Source organism: Meriones unguiculatus, chromosome 8, assembly GCF_030254825.1.
Source record: "Meriones unguiculatus strain TT.TT164.6M chromosome 8, Bangor_MerUng_6.1, whole genome shotgun sequence".
Lineage (NCBI taxonomy): Eukaryota > Metazoa > Chordata > Mammalia > Rodentia > Muridae > Meriones > Meriones unguiculatus.
The window spans coordinates 430825-443417 of NC_083356.1; the positions used below are offsets into that span (position 1 = coordinate 430825).

The 12593-nt window shown below is 42.7% G+C and overlaps 1 protein-coding gene across 2 annotated transcripts in view; it reads left to right on the top strand.

Annotated features, from left to right (window-relative positions):
* Positions 1-107: 107 nt before the first annotated feature.
* Positions 108-12593, top strand: part of Cbx5 (chromobox 5) — a 43685-nt gene continuing 31199 nt past the window's right edge. The window contains exon 1 of one of the 2 annotated variants that reach the window (XM_021652101.2): positions 108-262. The gene's annotated coding sequence lies outside the window, so the exon portion shown is untranslated. The remainder of the gene's footprint in view (positions 263-12593) is intronic. The other variant, XM_021652099.2, reaches the window with a different exon arrangement.

Sequence of the window (12593 nt, forward strand, 5' to 3'; positions counted from 1 at the left end):
CGCCTGCCCCTCGGGAAATGGCGGGCGGGAGAGCGCTGGACCCAGGCGCCTGCGTAGTGGCGGCACTGTGTCCTGTTTTGCGCAGGCGTTCTGGGCGGAGAAAAGGTCCGGGCCCACGATTGGTTGCGCAGGCGCAGGGAAGGATCCGTTTTGGCGGGCGGTTGGCGTTGCGCAGGAGGTGGTGGTAGCGGTGGCCTGTGGCGCAGCTTTACCACAGAGGAGCCGTGCAGGCCTTAGTGTGTGTGATCACTGTAGATCCCGGGTAAGTGGCAGAGAGCCTTGTCTACCTGCAGGAGACCTTGAACCCCCTCCAGCTGCACCCGTTATTGTACAAAATGAATGGGCGCCCGGACTGGCGGGCGCGGGTGGGAGGGGGCGACGGCTGTGAAGGGGCAGCGGTGGGCCGGGCCAGCCAATAGGACGATCGGGGCGGGCTGTCTTCACTCTGCAGATTCTTTGCAGCTGCGTCGCCGGAGCGTGTGACTGGCGAGTGCGTAGGCCAATTGGGTCTTCATGTAGCTGTCTGCTAATCGGTCCTTGGGCCAGCGGAATGTGGGGGCGGGTTTTTCCTTTCTGAGTTGCGTGTCTCGGAGCCAATGAGCCCCGAGCGCGCGGTAGGCCGGCCTCGGACTGGAGGCAGAGGCTGGATGCCAGAGGGGAGCGCGGGAGTTGTCAGGTTAAATTCACGGACCAATCCTGCCGCCACAGACTCCCCCAAAAAGGGAGATACTCTTCTTGGAGTTATAGGGTGCATGTTTTGTCTACAGTGACCCCTACAAGGAAGGCATTTCGTACATCACCTTAAGGAAAGCATATGTTTTCTTGTGCCGCTTGAGTTTGGCTTTTTTTCTTGTTCTTTCCTGTACGTTCCATTTTTCACTTGAGACTTTGGAACACGTAGCGAGGGAGCCGTTAGTCTTTAAAGAAGAATGTTAAAATGGCTACATCAGTGCTGTAATAAAAAATAGACTTAAACACTACTACCAGATTCCAGAGACACACATCTGTGTTTGTGTGGCCACAGAAAGTTTGAGAGCTGCCTGTATAAGTCAAAATGTGTCTTTATGGAAACAGTGGGGTCGTTCCCTTGTGTTTGAGAGGTAATTGTCATTAATGGAATAACGAATAATAAAATAATGGACTCATTTGTTTTTTGTTTCCAGTTATATACTTCTCACCAACATTCATGTCTTCAATTCTTTAATCTGAGTTTCTTCTCCGAGGAACATTTACTTCTCCTAACAGTCTTTTTTAACATTGTCTCTCTCTTTTTTTTTAACTTTTATTAATTACACTTTATTCATTTTGTATCTCCCCATAAAACCCTCCCTCCTCCCCTCCTAATCCTACCTTCCCTTCCCCTTCATGAATGTCCCTCCCCAAGTCCACTGACAGGGGAGGTCCTCTCTTTCCTTCTGATCCTAGTCTATCAGATCTCATCAGGAGTGGCTGCATTGTCATCTTCTGTGGCCAGGTAAGCCTGCTCCCCCCTCAGGGGGAGGTGATCGAAGAGCAGGCCAATCAGTTTATGTTAAAGGCAGTCCCTGTTCCCATTACTATGGAACCCACTTGGACACTGAACTGCCATGGGCTACATCTGTGCAGGGGTTCTAGGTTATCTCCATGCATGGTACTTAACATTGTCTCTTTATAGATTTTTCTACAGTGATTTTTTTTTTTAAACACGGTTTCTCATGTTGTTTTAAACTCATTATATAGCCCAGTTTGACCTTTACTCAAAGCAATCCCGTCTCAGTCTTTCAGGTGATAAGGTTACGGGTATGACCCACCATACCAGACTTTTGATCCTAAGTGTACATTCGAGAAAATGAGCTTTGCCAAACAAGCCTGTGGATGAAGTACTGTGCTCTCATCTGTAATGCATTTTATTTTCTTAAAAAGTAGGTCGGTTTCAAGGTTCTGGATATGACTCAGTTGTTCAAATGCTGGTCCACCAAGCGTGGAGTCCTGGATTTTATCCCCATCAGGGGATAAACTTGGCATGGTGGTGCTGACCTAACAATCCCAGTAGTAGGGACATAATGGGAAGAGGACCAGGTCAATGCCATCTTCAGCTCCATATCAAGCATTCCAGGCTTTATGAGACCCTGCCTCAAATCCACCCCTCTCCCAGCAGACACAAAGAGAGAAAATGGGTCAGTTTCTGCGGCCCAAATTTGAGGAGAAAAAATGCTGACATTGATCACCAGATCATGCCACCTTCGGAATCCACTGAGTGGATACCTACCAACTGTGTATTTACACACTAATTGGTGGCCTTTATTTAATATTTTTACTGGTATATTTTGGGGAGGGCAGGGTTTGTTGAGACAGGGTTTCTCTGTGTAGCCCTGGTTGTCCTGGAACTTGCTCTGTAGAGCAGACTGGTTGGTCTCAGAGATCCACCTGCCTCTGCCTCCTGAGGGCAGGGATTAATGGCCTGTGTCATCACTGTCCCGAGTATTTTGTCTGATAATTTTTATACACATACCTTTCTCAAAATTGTGCCAGTGCTACATTGTATTGAGTTTGAAAACAATGTAGCTATCATTTGATACAGTTTGACTGTTTACACATTGTTATTCATGAACTTTAACTGAACAATCATCTTTTTTCCTTGACATGAACTTCTTTCTTTGAACATAGAAGATGATTTTAACTCATTGTACTGATAGAAGTGTAGGGGCTCAAGAGATAGTTAAGCGTTTCCTGTTCTTGTAAAGGATCTCAGTCTAGTTTCCAGTTCCCAGGTCAGACGACTCAAAATCACCCATAACCCCAGCTCCAGGGCTCCCAACACCACTGGCCTCCTTAGATACTCATGTGTACATGAACACAGATTTTTAAAATTCTTAAAAAAAAAAAAAAAAACCTAGGTCGTTTTGAGAAGCATTGGCTTGTGTTTAATGAAAGCTACGCATTTGTTGGATTCTGTAAGCCACTTGGAGCCACACAGTCATTTCTGATGACAGCTTTACGCTTGTGCTGACAGAGCACCCACAGTGACAACTGTGCCTATGTTTAGTCTGTCCAGGAACTCAGCCCCCATCTCGCTTGTGGAAAAACCCTACACTGTTCTTGTTAACAGCTATGAAAATACTAGACCTCTTAAGAGTTTGTCTTAGGTGTGCAGGTTTATTTTGGACAAATTGTATCCTGCTTTTGTTTGTTTGTATTTTGAGACAGTGTCTCACTGTGTAGCTCTGGCTGGTCTGGAGATTAAAGGCATGCACCACCACACCTGGCTATATCTTATAATTTTTTTAAAACGTATTTACTCATTGTTATGAGGTTTATACAGCAGGCCACTAGGGAGGCAGAGGCAGGTGGATCTATGAATTTGAGGCCAGGGTAGCCAACTTGGTTAACATAGTGAGAACCTGTCTCAAAAAAGTGAGGTTGGTCTTGGAGGTATATGCCTTTAATCCCAGACCTCTGGAGGAAAAGGCAGACAGATCTGTAGAGGAATGTTAATTCAGAACATGGCTGCTCTGGCAAGAGATCACATCCAAAGATTTAGGTCTGTGTGATCCAACTGGAATATAGGTTGCCTTTAATCCAGGAGACAGCAAGCTGATCTGAGTTCAAGGCCAGCCTGGTATAGAGCAAGTATCCGGTAAAGAAAAGCTTAGGTCTAAGTGTGGTGGTAGATGTCCTTAGTCTCAAACAATGAAGGTAAAGCTAGTTTGTAGAGGAAGTACCCATGTTTCAAAGTGATGTTTAATTGAGTGGCAGAAAAACTGATGAATCCCTGAGAGATTTGACAGACGCACTGAGAAGGAAAGGGAAGCTACTTAAGGGGCAATGCAGAGAGGAGGAGGGGAGGGAGAGGAGGCAGTTTTACGGAGAGGTTGAATGAGAGAACAAGCCAAAGAATAAGGAGCCAGAAGATTAGAAAAGATGGCTGGAGTTAGTTTGAGGCCAAGCAGGGCAATTCAGGGGCAGAGGGAGAAACCAAATTGAGTAAGTCAGCTGGGAGAGGAGTTTGAGCCAGGACAGCTGAGTTGAACCAGCCAGCCCAGAGCTCTGGAAGAACAACAAAAAGTGAGCTTATTAAGCAGTCTCCAAGGCCGAAAACATTCTAGGCCAGGGTTAGATTGTGCAGAGGCTAAGAGCTTCCAGAACAAGGCCCTAGGTTAGCAGAAGTCGGTAAGCCTCCAAGACAGTTGAAACAGGCAGATGTTCCTTTTACTCATCTCTCTGCATTTGAGGCCAGGCTGCTCTACATAGTGTGTTTCAGGGCAGCCAGAGCTTCTTAGCGAGACCCTGTGTCAAAAAATAAAGGAACAAAAGGCTAAGGCAGAGGATGGTAAATTTGGGACCATCCTGGTCTACTTGGTGAGATCCCCTCTCAAAACAAGAACAGCAATGACAAGTCAGGCTGGGCATGGTGCCACACACCTTTAATCCCAGCATTTGGGAAACAGGCAATTTCAAGGCCAGCCTGGACAAAATAGAGGAAAAAGTATTAGGCATTCATTGGGTTATTTGAAGCAGAATTCTTTTGTGTTTTGATTGGGTGCCGAACCCAGAGCTTTGAACATGCTAAGCACATTCCCTTATTATGCTATACCACAGTCCCCAATTATTGATCTTTAAAGGTTCCCATGCTTATTAGCTTTCTGTAGTTTCTATACTATAGCAGCACACTGTACAGGATTTTAGAGGCTAGAGGTCTGCATTAAAGTCTTGAACCTCTTGTACGTGCTATGGCAAGAATATGCTCCTTTTCCAGCTTCTGATGGTAGTCACCATTCCTTGGCTTATGGTATGAATCCCTTTGCTGCCTTCACATTCTGTTCTTTGTATGCATGTCTGGGAACTCTGTTTGCTTCTTATAAAGATACATATGATTATACTTAGGGCCTGCAGGGGTGAATCAGGATTAATTTTTCCTCTCACATCTTTTAATAACAATGTTATGTAAGGAATAGTCACAGGGTATGAATTGGGAGGGGGCAGGGACTGTCAGTCATACCAGTACATTCAAATAAATTTGATCTAAAGAATTGTAAACATTTTTAAGATTTATTTTACATGTCTTGAGTATTTTGTTTGCACGTATGTATGTGTATCATGTGTGAGCCTGGTGCCCACGGAAGTCAGAGCAGGGTATCAGATCCCCTGTAGCTGAAGTTACATCTGGTTGTTAGTCACCTAGGTCCTCTGCAACAGCAGCCAGCACTCCCCTGCTCCACCTCCACCTCCCGAGACAGGGTTTCTTTGTGTATCTCTGGCTGTCCTGAATGCACTTTGTAGACCAGGCTGACCTCAAACTCACAGAGCTCAATCTGCCTCTGCCTCCCAAGTGCTGGAATTAAATCATGGACCACCACACCCAGCTGAGCTTTTTTTTTTTAAATGCCAATAATTAAAAACACAAATCAAGCCAAGTGCTGAATGCCTTTGATCCATGTACTTTGGAGGCAGAGGCAGGGGGATTTCTCAGTTTGAGGCTATCGTGGTCTATAGGCCCAGTTTCAGGCCAGCCCAAGTTACGTAGTAAGACCCTTTGACTTGTGGTCCTGTGGCATTTTTGCCAATAACATGAGAGGCAGAAAACTGATTGCTGCTGAAAACTGTTAACTGCTTGGGCTGTTAACACAGATAGAGAAACCTATACATAAATGATTGCATAAACTCTTTCTTAAAACTGGCTGGACCATTTACTTTCTTCCTAGTGAATTTGGGGGCCATACATTTTTCTTTCCAGTAATAAGCACTTCACCAGAATTAAGCCCTGACAACATTTTTTTACTTGAAAATAGGTCATAGATGGACTAAAGATCTTCAAGTACAGTTTTAATTTACAGATTTTCTGAGTATGTGTTATATTGTGCTTTATAGCTAGAAGGATACTAGAATGCATGGGATTCACAAGGTGTGCTTGAAAAGGTTGTTTCAAGGTCAGTCAGAGCAAAGAGTACTTCCATCTTTTCTGTGGAGCCAAGGAAGCACATTGAATTCAAGTACTCCCTGATTGTAATCTACATTCCTCAGAATACAGCAAATTTGCATCTGAGCCAACAGGTATAATTATGTTGGAATAAAATGCCCTGTACTAAAGAGGTCAGCTAACAAGCTGGGAAATATTAACTTTGGTTTCTGAAGCAGATCCTTGAACTCAGTGTGCCTTGTTCTCATCCCTAAATCATTAAGAGTCACTTTGCAGGGAGTTGTAGAGGGTGATATACTGCTAATTTGCTCAGTATCTTACAACAGTAAATTATGTCCAAAGATCTGATGAAACATAGTAAGCCTCATTTATTTGGGTAGTTGGAGACAGCATAGATAAACTTACAGATAATTCAGAAAATTCATTAAAGTTACTATTTTTTTACTTCCTTTTGTCAAACTTGCCTCTGTTTCCAAAGTGCTCTCTTGTACTTTTTCCATTACAGACCTATGAGATAGGTTGGGCAAATAATAGCAGGTTAGTTAATTAAGGAATCAAGAGGACATGATAATCTTAAGTGTTTACACAGCTAATAATAAAAGCTTCAGGGGCTGGGAACATAGCTCAGCGATAGAGTGCTGGCCTAGCATGCGTGAGGCCTGGGGGTTTGGTCCTTAGCCTCACAGGGGAAGGTCTTATAATGCATGAAGGAAAAAGACAAATAGGAAATAGCAGACATCTGTGATTATATTTGGAAACTGAACTATTGAGTTGTGGAAAAGTATGGAAGCAGCTAGTCTGACATAACTGATACCTCTAGAATAGTTTACACAACAGCAAAATGTTTTAATGTTTTTAAGTAGTATGGAATGTAAGTCTCATTCAAAAGGCTTCTCTTATATGAAGTATTTTTTGACCTGAGTGCAGTTGGATTAGAAATTAGTAACACATCTGGGGAGTCTCCAGTTATTTGGAATGCTGCACAGCACCAAAGTTACTTCAGGGTCAGATAACTGGGAATGTAGCTCAAAGCTTAGCTTATGCAAGTTGCTGGCTTGGTTTATTTCTAGCACCACCCTTCAACAACAAAAAATTTGAGAGGCTGAGACAGGATCACATGAGTTCAAGGACAACCTGGACTATAGTGAGAGCCTATCTCAAAAGACAGAAACAAAAACCAAACTGAAAGTTACTTGAGAAGAGTAAAACTGATAAATCAAGAAAAGTAGAACACTTAAATAACTGTTATTTGGAACAAGAGAATTGATGCCACAGTTAGTCCTATAGACCAAGTAATAAACATTAGAAAGCCTGCAATGGTGCTTCTCCAGTCCTAGCATCTGTGAGGCAGAGGCAGCAGAATTGCTGCAAGTTGGGCATCAACATAGGTCACAAAGTGAGACTCTATCCCAGCATTTCCTCCTTCCCTCCTCAGCAAGAAAAGAGAGACTAAAAAATGATGAGCTGTTTTCCATATCTGATGAAATCCCTATGCCCAAATTATTTTGTTCTTTTTCTCCCACAATAGACCTATGAAAGAAACCAGGCAGTGACTAGAATTTAAAGTTCAGCGAGCCTTTCAGCTTGATCTGTGATCGCGTGTAGATAGCATCCTTGTCTCCGCTGCAGTCCTCATCTTTCCAATATTAGAGATGCCTTTGGGTTTGGGTATGGTGACAAGGTCTTTAATCCTAGCACTCTGGAGGTAGAGGCCAGCCTGGTCTACCTCTAGTAGTGATAACTTGTTTAAGTTGCCTTTGGATCCGGCAATATGGCTTACTGGGTAAAGGCACTTTATTTACCCAAGGCCAGTTCTGTTGGTCTGAGGTTCATCTCAAGACCCACATGGTGAAAGAGAAAACCAGCTTCTACAGTTTTCCTTTGACCTCCACAGGCATGCTGTGGCACAGATGTGCCTCCACACAAACATAGCTACATGGATATACAAATAAACAAGTGTCTTTAAATGAGACTTATTTATTTTAGGTGTATGAGTGTATATACGTGTACCACATGCTTGCCTCTTGCCTCTGGGGGTCAGAAGAGGCCTTGAGACTCCCTGAACTGGAGTTACACACTGTGAGTTGTTATAATTTGTCTTCACCTGTGGCCAGCTAGGTGCTTGAAACCTAGCCAGGTCTTCTGCAAGAGCAGAAACTGCTCTTAACAGCTGAGCCCTACTCCCATCCCAAGTTTTAAAAAGTTGTAAAGTTACCTTTAAAGTAGGTACCTTTAATTTTCCTTTTGAGACAGTTAACACTGTATCTTAGGGCCTTGATGTAACTCACTCAGGCTGCCCTTGAGCTTTCAGTGATCCTTTTGCCACTAGTTTGGCAAACACGCTGCCTTTCTCATCTTTTGGTTTGGCTTAGTGGTATTGGGAGTTGAACCCTCTGCCTTGTGCATGTCTTACATGCATTACCCTTTAGCAGATAAGCCTTCACTGCTTCCAAAGCCCATGTAGTCCTTTTTGTGTGTTTGTTTGTTTTTGTAACGACATTAATGGAGCACTGACTTAACCAAAGAGAAACTCGGAATTTTCAGCCCACAGGTTGAAGATTTAGTGTCCATGCAGTGCATGACACTTACTGGGCTCTAAATAAATATCCCACAGCCAGCTCAACAGTTTTAGAAAAGGAACAGAATGACTATATTAATCATCTCTTTGGCACAGGATTTGAATTGGGAATGTAGTTGGAAACTGGACAAAAAGAAAAATCTTACTTGGCTTAAATAACACATCAAAACACTTGAAGAGCTGGGTGGTCTGAGATCAGCCATCCCCTCAGCCATTTATCTGATGGTGGCCTTTGTGTGCATTTAACTATCAATATATTTGAAGTGTTGCACACACTTTTATTATATTGTGCCATAGTAACTCACACTTAAATGTCAATAGAGACACTTGCAAAGACCTGCAAGGTTCAATAACTTCTGGTGTGGGTTTGTTTCTCCTGTCATCACCCATTATGTATTTTTTTTTTTAACAGCTTTTAAATTGCCACAAGCAGAATTGGTCAGGATCATAATAGATGACCCAGAAGCTGCCAAGGATACCCTTGTATGGGATGGGAAAAAGTCAATACAAGCTTGATTTTATTTATCTAAATTGTAGGTCATGTTGCAAATATGCCAAGGTGAAGCACAGAACTGTATTATAGGTTGAGGGATGCTCTCTTTATTCCCTGATGTCTACAGTCTGAGATGTTTCTTACTTTAATCATGTAAAAAAATCCTTATCAGCATGCATTAATCAGATTGTATATTGACCTAAATCTTAACAGTTATATTAGGAATATTTTTGCTTATAGTTATGTAGGTTAATTTTTATGTCTCTTGAATGCCATTGCTAAACAGAGTATTGGGCAAATTTCAATTGCCTGATTTAGTATGTGTGGTGTGTGTGTGTGTAGGGGGGGGCTCTTTCTTAAAAATAGATGGTTGGTTGAAATGACCTAAAGCATCAAGCTGTTGAAGTATAAAATCTACAAACAACTCCAGGGTAATGACTGAGTTTTATGGCTGATGTTTTAAAAGTGTTTTATGTCCATAGTTTTATTTAGATAGAGAAACATTTCATTTATCTTTTAATTTCTTTTCTTTTTCTTTTTTTTTTTTGAGACAGGGTCTATGTAGCCTTTGCTGTCTTGGAACTCACTGTGTAGACCAAACTGACCTAAAATTCAAAAATATCTACCTGCCTCTGCCTCCAGAGTACTGGGATTAAAGGTGTGCACCACCATACCTGGCCCCTACTTCCATATTTTATGAGGATGATCTGCCAGAGTGGTATGTATAAATTTGTGGTAATCTACCCAGACATTGTTATTAGCCATTTTTCTTAAGATTTATCTAGGGTGTGTCCGAGTAAGGTAGCAGGGTTTATGGATTCATGCTTCATCACATTAAATTGAGAGAAATGGGGATGAGATTAACACCCACTTGAGAGAAGGGCTTTAAGATGAGTGAGCTCAGGACATTCCAGTGGTGGTAGTGTTGTTAGTACGCATTTTCTGGAAGGGATTTTCCAGTAATGGTGCTAAGTTCTATTCATAAATCTTAGAACATACACTGTATGCCCACTGGCTAATTTACTAGCACCTTAACTAAATTTCATGACAACTTACACTTGAGAGGAGAAATTCAGTAGATGTTAATGAGGGGGCAAAGATTTTAAATAGCCTTATTTTGAGATAATAAGAATTTGTTTGTTGTTGCTAAAAATACCAGTTTATCAGACTGACATGTCAGAGAGTTCTAAGAATTAAGTTCTGTAGTTCACATTCACTTATAAAATAATAGTGGTGCGGGCCACTGCTCTCTGAAGAACCCATAACCAGTCTTGGTTAATGTCTTAAGCTACTTCTGTGTTTTGTTTTTTGTTTTTTTGTTTTTTTTTTTGGCTGTGAGGGTGGGGGAGGGGCCAGGTTGAGACAGGGTTTCTCTATGTAGTCCTGGCTGTCTTGGAACAACTCACTCTGTGTAGACCATGCTAGTTTTGAACTCTCACAGAGATCCCCCTGCCTCTGCCTCGTGCTATCATTGCTTGGCCTAATATAGTTTTACTAACCCCCAACTCTCCTTTGTTTGAAACCAAGAGAAAAGAATGGTTAAGTGGTAAGTTAGCACAGATCTTTTATCCCTTGACTGGGGAGGCAGATACAGTAATCTGTCATTACTTCTGGGCCACCCAGAGCTACATAGTAGTGTTCTGTAGTTTAAAGAAAGATCAGAGTTGGGGAGGGGTCACACACATCCAAATGGAATTATAGAATGGCCTTTAACAAGGCTGTGACTTAATCCAAAAGAACAAAAGGAGGAAACTGGATAACACCTGTAACCCCAGCACTCGGGAAGCAGGTAGGATTTAAGGGATGTCCATCTCAAAACAAGAACTCCTTTGTTCATTATAGCAGGGGGCTTATTTAATCAATGAGTACTATTTATACTCATTTACTTCTTATTTTGGGGGATGTTCTAGGGTTGCACTCAGAGCTTTGCATATGTCTCTCAGTCACTTAGTCTGACTTTAGAAGGATGATGGCTGTAACTGCTAGCCATGGAGACGACTGTGCTCTGCACTGTAGTAAAGTCTGTGCTGCCTGTGTGTGGCTGCTTACTGATAGAGCTGTTGGTGGCTGCAGTTAATCCTCCTCAGCTCTTCTCTAATCTGATACCTCCGGAATTGGTTGTTTATGTACTTCTGGTGTAGGTGTAGGAATGACAGTTGTCAGTCCATGTAGCAAGCCTGAGACAACCCCAGCAGGTGGAGTGTGCAGCTATACTGTGTTCTTGTTAAAGTACGAGTGACCAAGTCTTTGGAAGCGGGGTCCAGTGCCAGAAAATGTCATTCTCCTGTTGGTTTGTTTTGTTTTGAGACAGGGTTTCTCTGTGTAGCCCTGGCTGTCCTAGATTCGCTTTGTAGACCAGGCTGGCCTGGAACTCACAGAGATCCGCCTGCCTCTGCCTCCTTGAGCACTGTGATCAAAGGTGTACATCAGCACATCCAGAAAGAAAATGTCTTTATGGAGGATATTTTACCTTTAGGTTGTATGTGTTACATACCTAAGACCACTGGTACTTTAATATCCATGAAGAACAAAAAACGAGCAAATTAAAGTGGTTCTGTAAGTTCTGCTTGATTTTAGCTGTTCATTTGCTGAGACTGCATAGAGCATCCCTAGAAGTTAGGACTGTGGCCAACAATTGACATTTCCCATCAACTGCAAAGTTTGTTTTAGTTTTTTTTTTTTCTTTTTTTAAATATTTATTTATTTATTTTATATAAGCGTGCTTAGTCTTCATACACACACACCAGAAGAGGGCATCAGGTTCCATTACAGGTGGTTATGAGCCACCTTGTGGTTGCTGGGAATTGAACTCAGGACTTCTAGAAGAGTAGTCAGTGCTCTTAACCGCTAAGCCATCTCTCTAGCCCCTGTTTTAGTTTTTTGAGACAAGATCTTTTTTAGATTTATTATTTATACAGTGTTCTGCCTGCATGTGTGCCTGCAGGCCAGAAGAGGCCACCAGATCTCATCATAGGTGGTTGCTGGGAATTAGACTCAGGACCTTTGGAATAACATCCAGTGCTCTTAACCTCTGAGCCGTCTGTGAGCCTGAAACAAGACCGTATCCAATGGCCCAGGCTAGCCTCTTAGGCTGATTTTTCTGCTTTAGCTCCTGAGTACAGTGGGACTGTAGGCAAGCACTTCCATGACCAGTGGCCCTAAACTGTCTTTCCCCAAGGCTTTTAGAGAAGAAATTGCAATTTCTCTTCATTATAATGGTGTGTGCCAGTAATCCCAGAACTAGGGGGGCATAGATGGGGATTCCTGGAAGTTGGAGGACAACATACTTTATAGAGAGAGAGAGAACTTGTCAGGGAAGGAGGAAGAGGGGCGGAAGCCTAGAAGTCTGAAGCCGCTGAGCAATAGCATATTTAGGTTGTGTGATAGAGGGAGATTTGCACATGTTTTCACTTCCCTGCTTTTTAGCTGCGCCTTGCTGTCTGGAGGATTTTTGCTGCTTTTGTTTGTTTGTTTATTTGTTCGCTCACTTATTAATTTATTTTTGTTTTTTCAAGACAGTTTCTCTGTGTAGCCCTGGCTGTCCTGGACTTGGTTTGTAGACCAAGCTGGCCTCAAACTCATAGAGATCCTCTCCTCTGCCTTCTGAGTGCTGGGATCACATGCTT